The sequence below is a fragment of the Lissotriton vulgaris genome, chromosome 1_1 (genome assembly GCF_964263255.1).
Source record: "Lissotriton vulgaris chromosome 1_1, aLisVul1.2, whole genome shotgun sequence".
In the NCBI taxonomy this organism is placed as follows: domain Eukaryota; kingdom Metazoa; phylum Chordata; class Amphibia; order Caudata; family Salamandridae; genus Lissotriton; species Lissotriton vulgaris.
In genome coordinates, this window is record NC_141685.1 from 1,608,202,228 (window position 1) to 1,608,223,882 (window position 21,655).

General features: G+C 43.7%; 1 protein-coding gene across 1 annotated transcript in view; it reads left to right on the forward strand.

Annotated features, from left to right (window-relative positions):
• The window catches only part of LOC147750878 (extracellular calcium-sensing receptor-like), a 120,723-nt gene that overhangs the window by 87,430 nt on the left and 11,638 nt on the right, over positions 1-21,655 (forward strand). The gene's annotated exons all lie outside the window — the stretch shown is intronic.

Sequence of the window (21,655 nt, forward strand, 5' to 3'; positions counted from 1 at the left end):
TGCTCTTTCTTATTTCTTTCACTCATTACATCCTACCTCCACGGAGTACACAGACTTTGCTTCACTGGAGAAGGATATCACTTTATCTGAAATTACTCATGCTGTTTCTAAACTAAAAAGAGGTAAAGCGCCTGGTCCTGATGGCTTCACTATGGAATTCTATACTCATTTTGCCTCTTTACTACTCCCTCATCTTGTAACACTTTATCAATATTTTGTAAAAGAAGGTTCTTCTTCAGGTTCTTTACAGGAAGCTGTGATCTGCTTAATTCCCAAAGAAAATACAGATTCCTCCCTTTGTAAGAGCTACCGACCAATTTCCTTAGGTAATCTTGATTACAAGATATGTGCAAAGCTCCTTGCTCTCCGTCTTGATCCCATTCTCCCAAACATTATTGATCCAGAACAATCTGGCTTTGTTAAAGGTCGTCTGTCATCCGTTAATTCTAGAGTTTTCTTTAATATTCTAAGTAAGGCCTCTTCTCTTGATTATCCCATTGCTGCTATAGCATTGGACGCTGAAAAAAGCGTTCGATAGGATTGGTTGGGATTTCATGTTTAGTAATCAAACAAGAGTGCCTCTCACTATTCAATCACAGCCAAAAATCAAGGCAGGTTGAAGACGCTATTTGTCGTTTTCAACACGGTACTTTTATTTATACCAGTTACTTTTTTTAGTTTATAGAATGTTTGTCGTACACAACATCTGATCAGCAGAAAAGACCTGTACAAAACGTCAATGTTAAACAAAGTTTAAATTATTCAATGCAACATATTTTCAAAATTAAACGTAGACCTGAATGTGGTCAACAGATAGAAACATTAAACATATGTGACAAAATACATAGTGCAACACATTTTTACATCAGTGCAAGGTTTGATTAAAGCAAAAAACTAGCAAAGAAAGGAAAGATTAGAAAAAAAGGAGCGCAAAAGTGAATTCGAGACTCTATTTTATCGCCAGCAATAGCTTGAGTTTGAATTGTCCTTTTCTAATTCGCCGACGCGTTTCGAATCCAGAGATTAACTGTCAGGATTCTCATCAGGGCATAGTTAATCTATCTGTGAATTTAAACAAAGGAGGGGGAAAGGTTTCAGTGTCATGATTTAATGTAGAGGCAACACTCCTTATATTGTGACAATCAGCTGTAACCTACCGCTTTTGAAAGAAGCTGATTTCAGCAAGAGAATAAAAGTGCAGACTTGAAAGTGGGTCCAGGAATGGAACGCCTACAATTAAAATGGACGGACATTTTTAGCACAAATTGAACATTTAAATACTAACACTTAGAAAACAAATTGCCACTAAGCGTACCGTCATTGGTTTCAAAGTCGATCAAAACGGCTGCTTATTGCGGGATGAGGGCTCCGCAGCGTGCTCGCAGTTGAAGAGGGGCCAGTGGCGCTGTGTGCAAAAAAGTGAATGTATATCGGTACTTGTAAACTGAAGTTTGGTTCTTAAGACAGTTCTCTTCCAGCATGTGGAAATAGTACCTTTTACGTTTATCACTGTATTGGTCCAACGGGATCCTGTTGCCTGAAAGGACGTCTTGGCAAAGCCGACGTGTTAAAGTTTAGTAGACGGGCTCCATCTCCGCTAAGGAAAAACAGAGTTGTTATTAGTCTAGAGCTTGCCTCAGTCCTTAAGAGCGCGCTGGGTCGCGGCGCTTTGCCGCAGGAGCATCGCTTACCTCGGTGTGATTCAGTTGACGGCTCACAGCATTCTGTCTGGTTTCCCAAGATGGATGCTGCTATGGTTACTATGGCAATGAGTCATTGAGGTGTTGCTTTGCATTATGGGATTTGTAGTTTGTGCAAATGTCATGTATTTAATGCGGGAAAAGCCCATGTTACATTTGGAACACACTGAGACAAGACTGAGTCGGTCGTCAGGATAACAAGACACCATTGGATCAGAGTCTGGCGACTTCAGATAAAGTATTGAGGCCCCTCTGCGCACTGTTAAATTTCAATATTAAGTAAGCTTCTGTTTTCAAAAGCATCCTATCTACATCCACATTGCTTTGTGACGGGCGTAATGTGTACAACACCGTCCATTTGAGATGATTAGCGTCATGGCTGGCGTTTATGAAGTGTTCCACCATGGGGGCAGTCATGATTTTATTCTTGATCCTGGATCGATGTTGGCAAATACGTGTGTTCACTTGTTGTGTAGTTTTGCCAATATAAATTAGATCGCAGGGGCACTGGACCAGATAAACGACATTCTTGGTCTTACAATTTGAAAAGTCTGAGTGCTTCCATCTGGTAGTTCCATGTTGGAACTCGTCACCCTCGATAGTGTTTGGGCATACAACACAGGTGCCGCACTTGTGATGCCCTGTAATTGGTTTAAGGTTCCATTGGCTCAGAAGGTCACTTTTCTTTTTTGGTAAAGTGACGTCCGCCCTCATGATATGTTGGCCTACATTTTGATTCCTCTTGTAGGCAAACAGAGGATTAGATAGTGGGCAGTCTAAATTCGCCAATAAGTGCCAATTGCTCAGCACTGTTTTTCTCAATTTGTGGGTGTCTGGTCCAAAGGTGGTGACACAGACCAACCTTTCAAGTGTGGGTTTGGGCCGTATTTGCAGTAGAGTTTCACGGGGGGTAAAGCGTGCTCTTGTTAGGGAGTGCTTAAGTAATTTTTTAGGGTACCCCCTCTCCTGCATTTCTTGGCAAAACGTCTCAGCATGAGACGTGAAGTCTCTCAGGTTCGAACAGTTCCTCCTAATGCGCAACAATTGCCCATATGAGGGCGGACTGGTCGTTTATCTGGTCCAGTGCCCCTGCGATCTAATTTATATTGGCAAAACTACACAACAAGTGAACACACGTATTTGCCAACATTGATCCAGGATCAAGAATAAAATCATGACTGCCCCCATGGTGGAACACTTCATAAACGCCAGCCATGATGCTAATCATCTCAAATGGACGGTGTTGTACACATTACGCCCGTCACAAAGCAATGTGGATGTAGATAGGGTGCTTTTGAAAACAGAAGCTTACTTAATATTGAAATTTAACAGTGTGCAGAGGGGCCTCAATACTTTATCTGAAGTCGCCAGACTCTGATCCAATGGTGTCTTGTTATCCTGACGACCGACTCGGTCGCGTCTCAGTGTGTTCCAAATGTAACATGGGCTTTTCCCGCATTAAATACATGACATTTGCACAAACTACAAATCCCACAATGCAAAGCAACACCTCAATGACTCATTGCCATAGTAACCATAGCAGCATCCATCTTGGGAAACCAGACAGAATGCTGTGAGCCGTCAACTGAATCACACCGAGGTAAGCGATGCTCCTGCGGCAAAGCGCCGCGACCCAGCGCGCTCTTAAGGACTGAGGCAAGCTCTAGACTAATAACAACTCCGTTTTCCTTAGCGGAGATGGAGCCCGTCTACTAAACTTTAACACGTCGGCTTTGCCAAGACGTCCTTTCAGGCAACAGGATCCCGTTGGACCAATACAGTGATAAACGTAAAAGGTACTATTTCCACATGCTGGAAGAGAACTGTCTTAAGAACCAAACTTCAGTTTACAAGTACCGATATACATTCACTTTTTTGCACACAGCGCCACTGGCCCCTCTTCAACTGCGAGCACGCTGCGGAGCCCTCATCCCGCAATAAGCAGCCGTTTTGATCGACTTTGAAACCAATGACGGTACGCTTAGTGGCAAATTTGTTTTCTAAGTGTTAGTATTTAAATGTTCAATTTGTGCTAAAAATGTCCGTCCATTTTAATTGTAGGCGTTCCATTCCTGGACCCACTTTCAAGTCTGCACTTTCAAGTCTGCACTTTTATTCTCTTGCTGAAATCAGCTTCTTTCAAAAGCGGTAGGTTACAGCTGATTGTCACAATATAAGGAGTGTTGCCTCTACATTAAATCATGACACTGAAACCTTTCCCCCTCCTTTGTTTAAATTCACAGATAGATTAACTATGCCCTGATGAGAATCCTGACAGTTAATCTCTGGATTCGAAACGCGTCGGCGAATTAGAAAAGGACAATTCAAACTCAAGCTATTGCTGGCGATAAAATAGAGTCTCGAATTCACTTTCGCGCTCCTTTTTTTCTAATCTTTCCTTTCTTTGCTAGTTTTTTGCTTTAATCAAACCTTGCACTGATGTAAAAATGTGTTGCACTATGTATTTTGTCACATATGTTTAATGTTTCTATCTGTTGACCACATTCAGGTCTACTTTTAATTTTGACAATATGTTGCATTGAATAATTTAAACTTTGTTTAACATTGACGTTTTGTACAGGTCTTTTCTGCTGATCATATGTTGTGTACGACAAACATTCTATAAACTAAAAAAAGTAACTGGTATAAATAAAAGTACCGTGTTGAAAACGACAAATAGCGTCTTCAACCTGCCTTGATTTTTGGCTGTGATTGAATAGTGAGAGGCACTCTTGTTTGATTACTATATTTAGGCCCAGCCTCCTCACTTGTCCTCTAAGGGCCAAGCTCCCCTTGTTCTACTGGGATTTCATGTTTAGGCACTTAAATGGATTGGTCTTCCTGCTAAATTAATTTCTCTCATTTCTTTAATATATTCTGATCCCAAAACCTCTATTTTTGTTAATGGTGTATTCTCTGACTATTTCTCTCTTTCTAGTGGAGTCCGTCAGGCTTGTCCTTTCTCACCTCTTTTATTTATCATTGCCTTAGAACCTTTTTTAACAAAAATTCGGCTTGACGACAGTATTTCTGGTTTTAAACTTGATTCTTCCCATGTTAAAATGTCTGTCTATGCTGATGACATCCTTCTTCACTGTTCTAATCCTTCTATTTCTCTACCAGCTTTTTTCTCACAAGTGGATACCTTCTCCCCATTATCCGTCTATCGTCTTAATTCGGATAAATGTGAAGTTCTCCCTTTAAATTCTCTTTGTCTAAAACAAGATTTTATTTCCTCTGGCTTTGCTTGGAAGACTTCTAAAATCAAATATTTAGGTTTATGGTTTACCCCCTCTATCCCAGAAACTTTGAAAGAAAATTTTGATACTCTTTCTAAATCTCTCTCTACATCCATTGATCGTTGGCACCCTCTTTTTCCATCCTGGTGGGGTCGATTAGATTCAATTAAAATGATGCTCTCTACGCTTATCCTTTATCTTATTTCTATGATTCCAGTTCACATTCCTGACTTCTATTTAAAAAAAATTGATTCTATTTTAAATAAGTTCCTCTGGAAAAATAAATGTCCTTGTATAGCTTTTAATGTTCTTAAAGCTGATAAATCCTCTGGTGGCCTCAAATTCCCCGACTTCAAATCATATCATCATGCTTTTTGTCTAAGACAATCTTCTTGTTGGTTGAATCAAGACCAAAATATTCGTCCTCCTCTTTGGTTGAAAATAGAGCAACACTTTATATCTCCCTTTCACTTTCGTGATGCTCTAGCTTTTACTAATAACATTTCTTCATTTCGACCTCAAGTGATCTCTCATACTCGTAAATTATTAATACCTATTCTTCCTTCCTCCTATCCAGCCTTATCTTCGTTAGGCACTCAGCCTATTTGGCATAATCATTTATTGCGTATCAAAGGTCGTACCATTTATTGGAAAAAATGGAGCCTCAATTGGTGTTTAATTCCCTTCCCCTCTCTTTTTCAGACCTCCAACTGAATTACTCTTTACCCTCTTCTTGTAAATCTCAATATGATTCTCTTCTTCCTTCTCTTCTTCAATATCTTCACTCTTTAACCCCTAGCCCAAACATTCCTATTACATTTTCTAATATTTTTCTACTGTTATCTATTCTTACATCGTCCTCTTCTTCATATAAACACCTATTTTTCGCTTCTGACAGACCTAAGGGAAAATCTGAATTGGCCTGGGAAAAGGACTTTGGAGAATGTTGATCTATTCCTTTCTGGGACTCATTATGGTTAAAACTTCTTAAAACATCAAGAGCAGCTAATACATCCCAGACCTTGTATTTAATTTATAAATGCCTTCTTTTCACTCCAATGAAATTAGTCACTTTTTTGGCAGACCTATCTCCAACCTGTTGGTCCTGTAAAAGTACCTCAGCGGATTTAATACATGCTCTTTGGCTGTCCCTCCTTATCTCGGTTTTGGCTCCCAGTTTGGTCCCAAATTAATAACATTTTCAATACACAAATCCCCTTTTCCACTTCCCATATCTTTTTAGGGTCATTATAACCCTCTTGACCACACCCAACGCATATTCCCTCTTTTATTGACTTGTTATTAGCGATAGCCCTTTATTTAATTACTTCTAACTGGAAACAAGCAGATAAAGTTACTTTCAAGGCCTGGTGGAATGCTGTTTGTTTTCACCATCGATTAGACACATGCAATATTAACCCACTCTCTTTACGTATTAAGAGAGATCTTTTATGGCTCCCTCTATCCTCTTACCTATCAGATCTAGCCTTAGCTTCTTCTATTAAAATTAACACTCTAGATGAAGTTAAGAAACCTCCATAAATTTTCCTGTTGTTTCCTTATCCTCCACTCCAGATGACTGCCTTAAGTTTTTGCTCCCTTTTTCCGTGTTAGTTATTCTATTGTAAGATTTGTGTTTTAAAATGTTGCTGTTATCGCTAATATTCTAGTTGTAATTTAAAGGTAAGATTCAGGTGTTGCTTTCACTGATATTATTCATACATGTTATTCTCCCCTCCCCCTCTTTCCCTCCCTCTTCTCCCCCCCTTCTCTTTCCTTCTTCTTTTATTACGCGAAGAATGTATTAGGTTGTATAATGAATTAGCTTATTTTTCATTGTATTTTCTCTTATATGACTCTTTTGTGTTATGGCTTTTTCGTTCTCAATAAACCTTAAACTTAAAATAAAAGGTCAGGAAAAGTGGATGTTAATTATTGCATGTGTATCAGCCTCCGACTAATGTCAAGGAGATTACATTGCCAATCTAGAATGGACTACATGATGGAGACTTGCCAGGGAAGCCGTGATCACAGTGGCAGACTGTGTAAAAATATGTGGTAGTGAATAACATGTGAACATGGCAGTGGATGTGAAGATTTAAGAAGGCATGTCAGTTGCACATGCTATTATAAAGGGAGCATGTATTGAGCGGTGGCATGGTCCACCATGGACTCATATGCTTCTGTGTGATGTGAGGTACTTATCCAGTGTCAATTGTTACATTTATTACCTGCCAAGTGTTTAGTATAGTTAGCAATGTCTTCTGATGTGTGTCCTTGTCATATCAGTTACATTATATTGTGAGACAATACATGTACTTTGAAGACATTGCACCTCTTACTGTGGTAAATCCCAATGGCATATAGGTCATTGCAGGATGCAGAAGGGTTTCTAATGTTCAGTACACATGATGGGTATGATACCATGGGTACAAAGCAGCATTGTTCCTAAGCATAGTACATACTGAAATAGTCATACCCAGACGAGCCAAATTGGTGCAATTGCATTGTGCAACAATTGCCACACCTTTGTAATTTGCCTTTAGTAAATCTGATAATAGGCATATGTATGTTCACTATAAGCTGCAAGATGAATTTAGGCTATGGGGATGCCACCTTTGGTGTTGTGAAAATAATATTGTTTCATTATGTTGTAACTGTTCCTAGTCACTCTTTGACTGACAGTTTTCCTTTTTTCTTAAGCAGACAACATGACCCCAGATCAGTTTAGGAAGCACAAACTCAGGAAGGAGTGCTGCTTCCACCTTCAACATGTCGCTAATGCTCACAGCACGATGAGGAAGCAACACGAGGAGAAGAAGGCTCTGGGCAAGTGGAAAGTCTTCACTTTGGGACCACCTACATTGGCTAAGACAAGCAAAGGAAAAGATGGATGGGCAAGCCACGTTACCTCAAAGGGAGCGGCACCCAGCACCTCCACCAGCATACCCTCACAACCACCAGTCCCTTGAGCACAAGATAGACCGGGCTATGACACTGATCCAGCAAGTGAAGCAGGCACTGGCAAGACCCTAGCCAACTTCCTGCCACAGGGAGCCGCCTTTGTGCCCTTCTCCCTGTACATAGTGGTATTTTTGTTCTTATTGGTCTTATAGTTTAGGTTAGGTTAGTTAGTTTAGGGGAAGTAGTTTTAGGCTTTTTATTGGTGGGAACAAATTATTTGGATATGGATAGTCTATGTTTTCTAGGGTGAAAGTTGATATGTTATATATGTGTTTAGAAAAAAAAATGAAAAAATACCAAATGGAAAAAAAAACATTGTTTGATTGTTTAGGATTCAATGTGTAGTTATTTGATGTTTAGGAGTAGTTTATGTTGTCCTTGTGTGAAGGCATGTCTTAGGGGGGGTAGGAGGTTGATGTTTAGCATGTTGTGCTAAATGTGTAGAGTAAGCTAGGTTTAGTTAATGTATTTTTAGATGGTATGCAGAATAAGGTACTGTAGGTTAGGTCTACATCATGATTTTCTTTGTGGCATTTAGCATGTGTGCTCAGGTAATGTTATGTACTTTCATTTGTCTTCGCTAGCAGTGTTTGGAAACATGTATGAGTAGGTGTTTTACCTATGGACAGGGATCTGTCAGGTTGGCCATGGCTTTACATTATTTATCTACAGACATAGTTGAGCAGTGCACTTGGAAATCATGTTGGAAATGGTACACAATGCAACACATGCCTTCACATTCAATCTCTCAGTCTGGGTACATCATGCAGAATGTTCTGGTGGGATGTTGTGGTTAAACATTCATCTAAATTGAAAGATTTTGGACTCGCACACTGATAGCTGCCCCATAAATACTCACACTTTCAGCGTTTACTTATCATCCCAATGTAGTTTGCTTGCTAGTATCCATGGGTAGGCCCGGCACTTGTGGTGTGACTTTATTCACCATTAACATTGGCTGTATGACACTAGTTGCACTTTATGCTTGCAACCTTGAGAAACCAGCCAATCAACACATGTGTCTTTGGCAAGTAGTTGGTGTCTTTGCCTAATAGAATGCAAAATAGTCAACTTGGTCTAGACTCCAACAGAAAAACAACACTCAGTTAGTTCTGAGTGAATTTAATTGCATTGCAAATCATGATTTGGCTCACAGGTACAGTTCATAGGACAACGTTCCCAAAAGATGTTTTAAGCCAGTGGATGTCAAGACAGACTCCTTGTGGATAACAAGTCATGGGACATGTGGAGGAGAGGAGTGTTTCAGTGAGGGGTATGAGCACAATGTCTTTGTGAGAATAGGGCACATTGACATTCTACAAATGGTTAAGGTGAACACGGCAAAAGCAAAATGAGGACAGTGGCAGCTGATTTTCCCTTTCATGTTCATAAGCGCAGGGCAAAGGAAAAACTGGGTATGTGGCACCGCCAATGCTACCTGACACTTTTTCGATGGAAAAAGGTGCAGTTCACATCTTTCTCCTCTGATGCATGCAGTGTGTCCCAAGAGGGGACGCTTTAGGTGCGGCAGCTGAGGGAGGAACACGCACACCAAGGGCGGAAGATGTGGATTTCATGCCTGCAGCAGCATTCATTTGTGCCAACACATGAGGCAGCACAGCAGCGAGGAGAACATGTTGGTTTTTTAAAATGCCAGCAGAGTTGTGGTCGATAGGCAGCCATGGCAGCAAAGTAGAAGTTCTACTTTCGCTCTATTGACTCCAAGATGGTTCTTATTGGTGCCCAGCTGGTTGATCAGTGCCATTGTGACAGGGCATTTGTTCATGCCTCTGCCTCCTGACACCAGCAAAAAATCAGCCAGGGAGTGCTGGAGGCCACAGAGTGGAGATTAGGTGCCTCTGATGACTGCAGTGTTGTCCCTATAGGGACTGAGGCACCAACGAAAAACCCTCAAGAGTGACTGCTATGGTCTCCATTCCTGCCCACACCTGCTCTACCATCTCCCACTGGACTCCTAAAGCAGTACGTTTTGAAAGTAATCTGTGTGTCCTCGGAGTCCAGGGTTCTGGGTGGGGTGGCATGTGGTGCCTATTGGTTGGTAGACTGAGGATGTGAAGACCCCACAATGCAATTGACCCTCCCCGTGTCCAGAGCTGGTGTCCCGATGGAGTCCAGAAATTCTTGGAGTGTGTCCTGGTTGATGGTTTGCAGGTTTTTTTCCCCATCATCGCTGAAGTCCAGGGCAGCGTGCTGACCATGAGGTGAGGATTCATCTTCTGCAATGAGATGGAGAAATGCTATTGCTGATTACTCTTAGATGTTGATATGAGTAAACCATTTGACAATCAAGCCTCAATACATTTCACTTTCAGTTCCTCATTGGTGCATAGGACACCTGTTACTCAAGGGTATGGATTGCAAATTGCACTGTATTTCGCTTCCCCTGTATGATTGGATCTTAGCATTGTTCTCCCTACCACCATGTGCCTACTTTGGTTGGATGGGCCTTGTCATAGTAGTCAGATTACTGATGTTCAACCCGTTTCATCATACCACAGTTGGTTATCTGTCACACATCGTTTTAATCAGACACATGCATTTGTATGTGTACATACCTCTTCTGGCTGTTCCCAATGAAGTCCAGGCAGCTAACTTACAACCACACAGTGATGGGACCCAGATCATACATTGAATCACATTTGCCTACTTTACCCACATTATCCTTGACCATATCCAATGGACTGATATGGCAGGTTGTTGTAGAGTGATATGGGTCAGGCACCCATCACATGGTGGTAGTGATGGGAATGGTGACACCTACCTACCTAGTTTTCTAAGACAACTGGGCCCATCCACCTCAGGCTCTGACCTTCCCAGGCTTGTGTCCTTTGTGGTGACTAAGTAGTTCTCCCTATCCCTTGAGAGTTACCTGTATTGCATCCTCCAACATGTACATGTGACGCAGTGAGCCAGTTTTGGACACGATTCACTCCTGGCTCAAACCACATCTTAACCCGGGTGGACCTGAAATGCAGAATTTAGTACCACAATGGGCTGTTGTCTGTCATCCCCAATCAGTTGCTACACAAGTGTGACTCAGTCAGACACAGCTGTGCGCCAATGCAGGCCCCCTTGCACCACCGTGCCCCAACGCAGGCACTCTTGCACCATGGTGCAAAGATGCCTGCTTTGGCGCACAGCTGTTCTTTTTGCACCTGGGTGGACACAAGGGTGGCACGTATTCCTGTAAATACAGCATATCCCTGCATTTTTTAAATGATGCAACTCAGCACAGCAGAAATGTTTGCAGCAACGCACTGCTCCATTTCATTGTTAATATGCCCCATGGTGCTCTTATGTACATCACTTGCATTTACCTCCACATCCAGTCAAATGTAGTAGATGAGAGGAGTTCTGGTAGTCCCTACCATGGCAGCTGAATCCTGTGTGCTTTGACCCTGCATGCCAGGACAGCTGGGTGTAATGTACTTTAATCTAGGCTACTATGAGCAGAGCTCTTAAAATGTCCCTATGTGTAGCTACTTCCCATTTCACACTTATCCCCCACCCCTCAGGTGAGATGTTTCTCCCCTGAGAAACCCATTGCATGCTATGGATTTCCAGGCTAGGTTAATGTGCATGGGCCCAGGTGAGACAGTAGGTATATATCCTAAACCTATTTTGCAGTGCTGCAACACAAATCCTCTTGGTCAGCCAAGCTGTGTCAGTAGGAAACTGCAGGGATCACTGTGTTTACAACAATACAACACATCTCTGTGCTTACCTCTGTGCTGGTGCACAATAGGCTGGCTAGTGCCAACACAGGTACCTTTGCTCCATGGGTAAAGGCTGCCTGCTTTGAATGTTTTCGGCACTGGCAGAATGGACAGGAACACGCCATATATTGTAGATACAGCATATTCCTGCCCTTTTCTTTCGACATAGGGCAGTATAGCTAGAAAGCTTGTGGTGCTGCCCTATGGCAAAATGTTCTCAAAATGCTCATGAGCTTTACATTTATGTTGTGTTTAATCCTGAATGAGCCATTATTCTACTCTTTGGCATGCAGTCAGTGCCACAGAGTGCTGAGACATAGCTGCCTGCAAAGACCTAGTTGCCCACATTGCTCTTTGTTGCAACTTACCCTGTTGTATTTGCGATACCCATTACTGTCCTAACCTGCAACTCCTACCGCTGACTCCTCAGAGATGAACGCTGACACCTGCTCCTCCAAGGGCTCCAGTGGCTCCTGGGGTACTGATCTACCACCTCTGGTATGCAATGCCGTCTTGAGACTGGTTGCCAGTTTCTCCTTTGTTGTGCGCATGGAATCATGCCAGTGCTTTTCACAGTCACTCACTGTTTTCTTGACTTTGGCAACGCTGTTCGCCTGGTCCACAATAATCTGCCATATAGATGTTTGCCTCCCTTATGACATTTTGGAGCTGACAAAGAGCTGGTGTTGGTGCTCCACCACCTCTGTGATCCAGGTCTCATTCTCTTCCTCCTCACTAAACTCATTTAACTTGCACCTCCTCTTCCCCTGAGACTGTGGCTGGTAATCCTTGATGGTACTGGTATTATTGGGGTTGTTATCCTGGGTTGTGTTCACTGCTTATTGATCAATTGCAGCTTTCTGGCAGGTTAGCATTTTTTTCTCAAGTAACAGCTTTAAAAGAAAACATTCCCGCTAGGCACACAAAAGTGACGCTAGGGCTACTAGTGTCTATTTTCGAGCTGCTAATTGGTTGAGTGTCACTTTTGCAGCATTAGCATAACATTTCTGTATGACATGGTGCACACAACAGTGCCAGTTTTTACAAAGGTGATTTCTACCTAACGCCATGGTGCACCGTATTATGAATATGACCGTAGCATGGTGTTGGAATCTGTCGCACCATGGAGGCAATCTTTTTGGTGCACCGCTGCGGCAAAACAGTGGTGTGCCAGTTCTTGTAAATATACCCCCAGGGTCTGCAGTGGCAGGCCTTAGATGTTTAAAGGGCTACTTGAGTGGGTGGCACAATTAGTGCTGCAGGCCCACTTTTAACATTTAATTTTACAGGCCCTGGGCACATGTGATGCACTTTCTAGGGATGTATAAGTAAATTAAATATGCAAATTGGGTATGAGGCAGTGTTGCCATGTTTTGGGAAAAGAGCACAAGCACTTTAGTGCTGGATAGCAATGGTCGAATATGCAGAATTTTGAGGCCAGCAAAAAGGAAAGTCAGCAAAAAAAGTTCAGGGAAAACAATGCCAAGGATGCCAGGTCTAACATTGGTCTTCTTGAAGCAGGAGGTAGGGTATGGTCAACTGCAAGACCTTTCTCCTTTTACTGACTTTGGGGTCTAAGTTCAGGAAAGCCTTAAGATACTCACATGAACTGTCTTGGGTTCTAAAAAGTAAAATATTATTCTTTAACCTCACAGAAAAGTAGGGTTGAAAATTCAATCCTGTGCTGTGTGAATTATTTGCAGGTCTCAATTTAAAGTTAAAACTTAAGGGCATATTAACATGAAAATAGTGGAGCACGGTGCCGCAAGCATTTTTGCTGCACTGAGCTGCTTAATAGTCTCGGAAACAATAATATGGTGCATCCCTGTGCTCACCCCTGTGCAAAATGCAGCACACATAGAAAGAACAAAAAATTTGAAGAAATAAAAGTATATCTCCTCGTTGTGCCAGTTTAACACCTTCGTTTGAAAAGCATTAGTTGTTGGTGCTACCTCAGATTTACGGATCCTTGTAAATCTGGAGCACTGTCAAAAAACCATGGGTGTTGTGGGGAATCTACAGTAACACACTTTGTACATCTCTTTGCCTCAACAAACTGCGTTGCAGAGGACCATTATTTACAAGGCTATGCTAAGCCACGCAAAGTGGCTTGGTGTGGCCTTGTAAATTTCATAGAGCACCACTGGAGCATCAAAAAAGTGACGCTTGGGTAGGGATAGGGCCTTGTAATTATGCTCCTTATTTCCTTGTCTGTTTAACTTTCTCAAACCAACATCCAAAGACAATTTGGGTCGGTATTAGAGATTTTAAGGTGTCAGGGATATTTGTTTTTACAGGGTGAACTGAGGAGAGCCACGAATGAAAACAGAGGAGTTTTCTTGAATCAGAAACTTTTTGGGGACAGTATGGAAGGGCCATAATAGAGCTGGAAAAATAGTGGGGAGTCAATCCTCATAGAAAATCAACACTATGATCTGCCAGAGGTCACTACAAGTAAGTTAAATTCAGTTAAAAGAGCCACAAAATGTTAGAGCACAGGTCCTAGCAGAGGGAAGAGTCCCATCAAAGGTAGTGGGGTCATAATAATAATAATAATATGAAATTTATAATGCGCTCAGCTTACCCTGGGGCATCCCGGCGCAGACAGAGCAAAAGGAGAGGCTCAGCTAATCCCTACTGTGGAAACAGGTAGGTCTTAAGAAGTTTCCTAAATAGTAGGATCTTGGGCTCAGAGCGAATCTTGAGGGGCAAAGAGTTCCATAGAGTCGCCACCTGTACAGAGAAACGCCTGCCACCAGATCGAACTCTCCTTACTCTCGCTGACTGCAGCAGATGTTTTTGGTCCGAGCGTAAAAGACGTGGCGGCTTATACGTACGGGCCATGTTGGACAGGATGGGGGGGCCTTTGCCATGGAGAATTTTATGGGCCGTGCATAGCGCCTTAAACTTCACCCGCTCCTTCACGGGGAGCCAATGAAGCGTCTTAAGGGCGGGGGCAGCAGACTATCTTCTAGGAACATCCATAAGAAGTCTAGCCGCTGCGTTTTGCACCTGTTGGAGGGTTTTAAAGGTCGCTTCGGGAGCGCCGAGGAACAGCGCATTCCCATAGTCGAGCCTCGATAGGATTAAACCACGTACCAGAAGCTTCTTTGCTGGGTCAGGAAGCAGTGGTAACACCTTTCGGGCTGACCTCAATAGACCGAAGCAGACCCCCGCGGTCTTCTTGGCGTGGGTCCTGAAGGACAGATCTTCCTCCAACCATACTCCCAAGGACTTGATCTCCTTCTTGGGAGATGGTGACTCACCAAGAGACCGGGGCCAACAGCTAGCAATAATGGAGGGACTGGAATTGCCCAGGAGCATCAGCTCAGTTTTTCCTCCATTAAGCTTTAAGGCAGAGTTAGACATCCAGCGATAGACATTGGCCAGGCAGTCGTGTAACACCTCAGGTTGTTCTGCCTGCTGAGTGAGGCCCACCACCAGCTGAGTATCATCAGCATAGCTGATGATCTTCACCCCCGAGGGGGCGACCACTCTTTCAAGTGGAGTCATATAAATATTAAATAAGGTAGGGCTCAGCGATGAGCCCTGCGGGACTCCACATTGAAGGGGAAATAGGGCAGACTGCTCTGCTCCTTCCCAGACTTGGTAGAAACGGTTGGAGAGAAAAGATCCCAGCCATTTCAGGGCCGTCCCAGAGACACCTACCTCTGACAGACGTTGGAGGAGCACCTGATGATTCACGGTGTCAAAGGCAGCACTCAAGTCCAGGAGGATCACTGCCACTGACCCTCCTGTATCTAGAGTGCTCCTAGCTTCCTCCACTACTGCCAACAAGGCTGTGTCTGTTCCCTGGCCGGGACGGAAACCAGTCTGGGAGTCTCCCAACAGGTGGTTGGACTCTAGGTGGTGAGAGAGCTGGCGGTTAACCAGTTTCTCTGCAACTTTAGAGAACCCAGGCAGAAGTGAAATAGGCCTGAAGTTGGTCAAGTTGGATGGGTCCAGTCCTGGCTTCTTCAATAAGGCTTTTACCACTGCCTTTTTCCATCGCTGGGGCACTGTGCCATGAACAAGTGACAGGTTTAGGAGGTCGGTCAGCGGGGTAGACAGAGTATTGGCCACAAGCTTGAGGTATTTTATGGGCACTGGATCACTTGGAGATCCACTCTGCAGCTCTAGCAGAACTTTTATCACCTCCTCTTCTGAAAAGGGACCAAAATGGGCTAGCTCAATTGGGCATGATATTTGACAAGCAGCCGGCTCCGTGATTTGAGGGATATCGGGCAAGGAGGATAATATTTTCTCTATTTTAGAATGGAAGAAGCTAGCCAATTCCTCACATTTTTCTTTGGGATTGTCATGCACAACTGGCGGGACCGGGGCTTTCAGAAGTTCCTTAAAAATTTTAAACGATTCTCCTGAAGAATTACTTGCCCTCTCAATTCTATCGCTAAAAAAGTTCTTTTTAGCAACCTTCAGAGCACTTTTATATTTCCTCATCTCTCTTTTATATTTGGTCCGGCTTCCTTCCGTCTGCTCTCTCCTCCAGGCACGTTCAAGCCTTTTACAGGAGGTTCTGAAACTCCTAAGTTCGGAGGTATACCAAGGAGCAGAGCCAATTCTTCTCTCCCTGACAAGCCTCCTTTTATTAGGAATCAGTAAGTCCAGAGAGTTAGTAAGCCATTCACCCAAATGCTGATCAGCGATATTGGGGTCGTCTACAAGGTGAGGACAGGTTCTAGCAAGCTCTTCCGCCCAACTGTCCACCGGCAGCTTCGACCAGAGTCGTTCTACAGTATATTGTCTAGGTACGGAGTCTCTCCGGTTCCCCATCAGCCAACTAAATGGAATAAGGTGGTGATCCGTCCAGGGGAGAGCCAACATCTGGAGAGCTTGCAGGTTCGCAGAATTAGCAAGAACCGCATCAAGCTGATGACCTCTATTATGAGTAGCTCCCACATTAGCAAGGTGTAAGTCTAGTGCACCAAGTGAGCTTAGCACATCTCTTGCTACTACATCATTGGGGTCATCGAAATGAAGGTTGAAGTCCCCAAGAATAACAAAGTTGGACGAGGCGGCAGCCAGTGGAATAACAGTCTCCATAAGAGAGTCAACGAAATTCCCCAGCGCTGCGGGCGGCCGATACACAAGAAGGCCGGAGATGGAGACAGTAGAGGATATGCAAAGGGAAAATTGACAAGTTTCAGAATTGTTAATGCCGCAGTCTACTGCTTTGCAAACAAATGTGTCTCTATACACAATGGCCACTCCACCCCCTCTCCCATCCGGTCTATCCAGATGATAAATGAGGTATCCCGGAGGGAGAGCGTTGACAATATCGGGACCAGAACATGTGGTCAACCACGTTTCCGTCAGGAATAAAGCATCTAGACAGTGATCCACAAGGAGGGAGTGAATTTCCATAGCGTGACAAGGCAGTGACCTGCAATTAAGCAGAGCCATAGTGAGTGAGTCCTGGTTCCTACGAATATTATACGGGCGACACCCAAGACAATGTTTGAATGCGGTACCCTCAGCCCAATAGTAGCAACAGCTGGGATGTTTAGGAGCGCGAAGCGAGAGCAAAGTGTCTTGTGAATACCTGTACGTGGGGGCCAGAAGTCTGGGTGGATTGGGCAGAGTAACGTGCCCTAAGCCCGGCTGGGCCCGGACGGGCACAGACGGGCTTGACTTTGGCGAAACTCCGACGACAGTCCGGCGATGACGCTGCGTGATGACGCTGCGCGTCGGCATGGCTGGCTTTATGTTCGCCGAGCGCGTGGACACTAGAGCGCTACCCGCGCCGCCTGCAATGTCCCCCCTCCAAGATGGCCACCAAAACGAGACAGTGGGCAGGGACCCGCTAAAACGCGGTGATTTGACCAAATTTAAGTGGGAGTAAGGTGGCAGCAATGCGGGTATGCGAGTGGCCCTAAATTAAAAGCAGGGAAAAACGAGTAACTAAAAGAAAAAGAAATGGACAAAAACGGGAACGTTTAAAAACGCATTAAATTCAGCAGCCAGCAGCAGAATAGCAGTAGGTGCCAAGCTTTCCTAGCGCTAATGGTCAGAGATGTTAAGGGTGCTCACCTTTGGGTTGCCCGGCTTTATGCTCGCCGAGCGCGTGGACACTAGAGCGCTACCCGCGCCGCCTGCAATGTCCCCCCTCCAAGATGGCCACCAAAACGAGACAGTGGGCAGGGACCCGCTAAAACGCGGTGATTTGACCAAATTTAAGTGGGAGTAAGGTGGCAGCAATGCGGGTATGCGAGTGGCCCTAAATTAAAAGCAGGGAAAAACGAGTAACTAAAAGAAAAAGAAATGGACAAAAACGGGAACGTTTAAAAACGCATTAAATTCAGCAGCCAGCAGCAGAATAGCAGTAGGTGCCAAGCTTTCCTAGCGCTAATGGTCAGAGATGTTAAGGGTGCTCACCTGTGGGTTGCCTGGCTTTATGCTCACCGAGCGCGTGGACACTAGAGCGCTACACGCGCCGCCTGCAATGTCCCCCCTCCAAGATGGCCACCAAAACGAGACAGTGGGCAGGGACCCGCTAAAACGCGGTGATTTGACCAAATTTAAGTGGGAGTAAGGTGGCAGCAATCCGGGTATGCGAGTGGCCCTAAATTAAAAGCAGGGAAAAACGAGTAACTAAAAGAAAAAGAAATGGACAAAAACGGGAACGTTTAAAAACGCATTAAATTCAGCAGCCAGCAGCAGAATAGCTGTAGGTGCCAAGCTTTCCTAGCGCTAATGGTCAGAGATGTTAAGGCGTGTTCCAGTATCTATCCAGTTCATTTGCATATGATAAGAACATTGCCACTGTCCCTTAACCAAGTAAAGTTTAATCTCAGCAGAAAATAACAACAGGTCATAATTAACATTATATTTTATTATTTATTTTAAAGATTTCCAAATAGCATTGTCATCCGGAGGCATAGGAGCGCTGTCTAAGTTCAGAACTATTACATGCAACATCAGAGAAATTATCAGTTTTCAATGAACATATCAAACCCCCTCAATAAACATGCCCTTGAACCGGGTAAAATGCTATATTAGGAAGATATAATCCAAACAGGTGAGTTTTTTTGCTGTTGATGGAATGAAGCAAGATAGTTACAGGAGGTTCAACAGGGATGATATGGAATGGGAAGAAGAGTTTCTCTTCTTGTTGTTCTGCGGAGATAGGCAGGCACCTACCAGTCAGTGTGTATTCAAAACCTGTGGGTAGCTGAAATTGACCCTTAGTAGCCAGTGTGACCTTTTATGTGCACCTCCTGTGGAACAGCTAGCTTTCTAATGTAGAGTCAGGTAAAGTTGTAAAAATCACCTTTAAGGTTCACACTTAGTGAAGCCAGGTGACTTTTCTAGACTTTACCGGAGGTAAAGCTTTGTCTGCCTAGCATTGGAGGGACATCCAGTAGCAAGATTTCATGGTTTCAAACCACCCAACTTTCAACCAAGCTAAGAACTGTGTGTGGGGGGGTGCTAAAGAGACTCCTGAGACCGGAAAGTAATGCAAATCCCTGCAATCCCTGTGGCACAGGAGACCCCTCTCAGGGGCCCCTCAACCCTCTGGTTGGCAATCGCGAGCGAGCGAAATGACATTCCGGCAGACTTTTTCCTTGTTAGCAATCAGCAACATCAAGTTGCTGATCGCGAGCGTGGAAAATAAATCTCCCGGCGAGATTCTCAATGCAGGAAGGTCAGGTTTCCTATTGCGAGTGGTCGCGTATGCTCGAAACTGCCAGTCCGCTTTGAAATCTACTCGAGCGGCAGAAAACGACAGCTTGCACTGTGCAAGATGCGGTTTGCACTGACTGCACAGTGCGGACAAGCATCTGGCACTGTGCAATCAGTGCGAACAGCATTTTGCACAGTGCACTACGCAGTTCACGTAGCTACGCATAGCTCGCGTAGTGCGAAGTGCACTTCGCGTAGCTACGAGTAGCGCTACTACGCGGACTACGTCCAGGATTACCTCAGAGTTCATGGACCTTATAAAGGAACTTAGCCTTCAACCTTGTTTCTCCATATGGTCACAGAACATCTTGGTGACTTGTAAAATCTTTAAATTGTACAGCCGGGGGTACTTTATTCCAACTTAGAGAAAGCTGCTAGACACTGACCTAGCACTCTAAGATAACAGGCTAATTAAGCTAATGTCATATGTTATCAAATGTCGTGTGAAGTCACTTTGCCACACAAAAATATTAGCCATGGCAAAGTGAATTAAAGATAGCCAGTTTTTGTAACATACTAGTAGAACCTCCTTAATATTAATTATAATATCATTCGTTATTGGCATTAGGGAAGGTGTAGCTGGCAAAATGCCCCTCTATCAATACTTAAACAGTCTATTAATCTTGGGCAAACATACTACACAAAACACACTTCTGAAACAAAGTTGATTGGACGTTTTTCCAACGAAATGAAAAGTCAGCCAGGTGCAGAAAAAACATGTGAATGTCTGATAAACAAAAAGGGCGTGCAGGGTCGGGCACTGTGTAGAAAAAAACCTGGCGGAACCTGTCAATGGGTTGGTGCTAAGGTTAAATTGAACTCTCCGTTTGATGACCCCTGGACTGAAAAAAAAATGCAGTCGATATGACTGCAGGCCGTGTCTGAGAGGACAGCTCATCATAAACTGGGGACAGCATGAGAAAATAAACCTGTTGACCCCAACAGAAGAGAGTGCTGGAATCCTCAGTGTTGGCATACCACAACGCCTAGTTGAAAGACTGGTGCAAACCAAAGACGGATGCAACACAAAGGGTGCTGTGATATCTGGACAACCTAACAAGGAATTAAGAAGGGGTATTTCACACTAGAAGCACTTGAACAGTATCTAGCTTGAGTGAGAAGAAAGTATTGTGGTCTGCCTCGTCAGAATAGTATGGGGGGGGCTTGCACAATCATGGGATCATGGTGAAAGGTACAACAAGCAAATTTAAGCCGACCAACATGATCTTCTAATATGCAAACAAGAGACAATACTAACCATGCTTGTGATGGGGAGCCCCACGGCTCCGCAGATGCAGAGCCAGCATCAACGGACACCATGCCAGTGATCCAGCGCTCCAGAGTAGTGCTGGAGACTAAAATGGACACTGTCACAGCTGATGTTAATCAGAAAACAGCTGACAGGGAGAAATCAGAGGATGAAAGTGTGAAAACATTGCAGAATGAGGTGAAAACACCAAGAAACACGGTTACTGCTCTGCTAGACAAAAACGCACAAGCTGGAGGGAAACAATCTCCAAATTATTAGTTTTCTTGGAAAAAAAGACAAAGGGCAATCTGCTGGCTTATTAACAGAGAACTATTGAACCATCTACAACTCAAAGGTTTAACTGCCTTCTTTGCAGTAGAGAGCATGGGTGGCGCTGGTAGCACCGTCTTTAAGGCCTTTGATTGCCTGAGGGTTCAACTCTCAAGACAGACTTCAATGTTCTGTTTCTATATAAAACAATAAAAAACATATAAAAAGTTGACATTAGAACGGTTTTTCTTCAGATTATTAAGGAGTGAAAAGAGAAATTGTATGAGGGGGATTCTCTCCTATTATTTCATATTTTCTTAGGTGATGACAGCTCAGGTCCTTTATGATCTACAATCACAGCTGTAAGTAGTAATCTACACAATCACATTTCGGTGTACTGTGCTCTGAGATCTGTGAGGAAGACAAGGTGCAGGTACTTTTGTCACTCCAGCTCTCTTCAATTTAATTTCAAGATGTGTTTTACTTTAGTACTGTTGTAGGTTTCTTCCAGTTTCAGTAAGTCAGTGGATTGCATGCAGATGGCTTCTGGTTTATGAGGCTATGAATTAGTCTTGGCAATCCTAAGTGTCTGGAATGCAAAAGTTTTGCCCTGTCGAGTACACCTAGTCTACCTAGGGAAGCCGGATAGATTAATTCCATCTAAGAACACATACACTGCATCAAATCAGAAGCAGGCGTAGACCCCACTACCTCCCCCTGAATGCTAGTGATCATGACCACCTGCTGCCCACTTTACTATCCACTCTAGTTGGTGTAACAAAAAATCCCCAT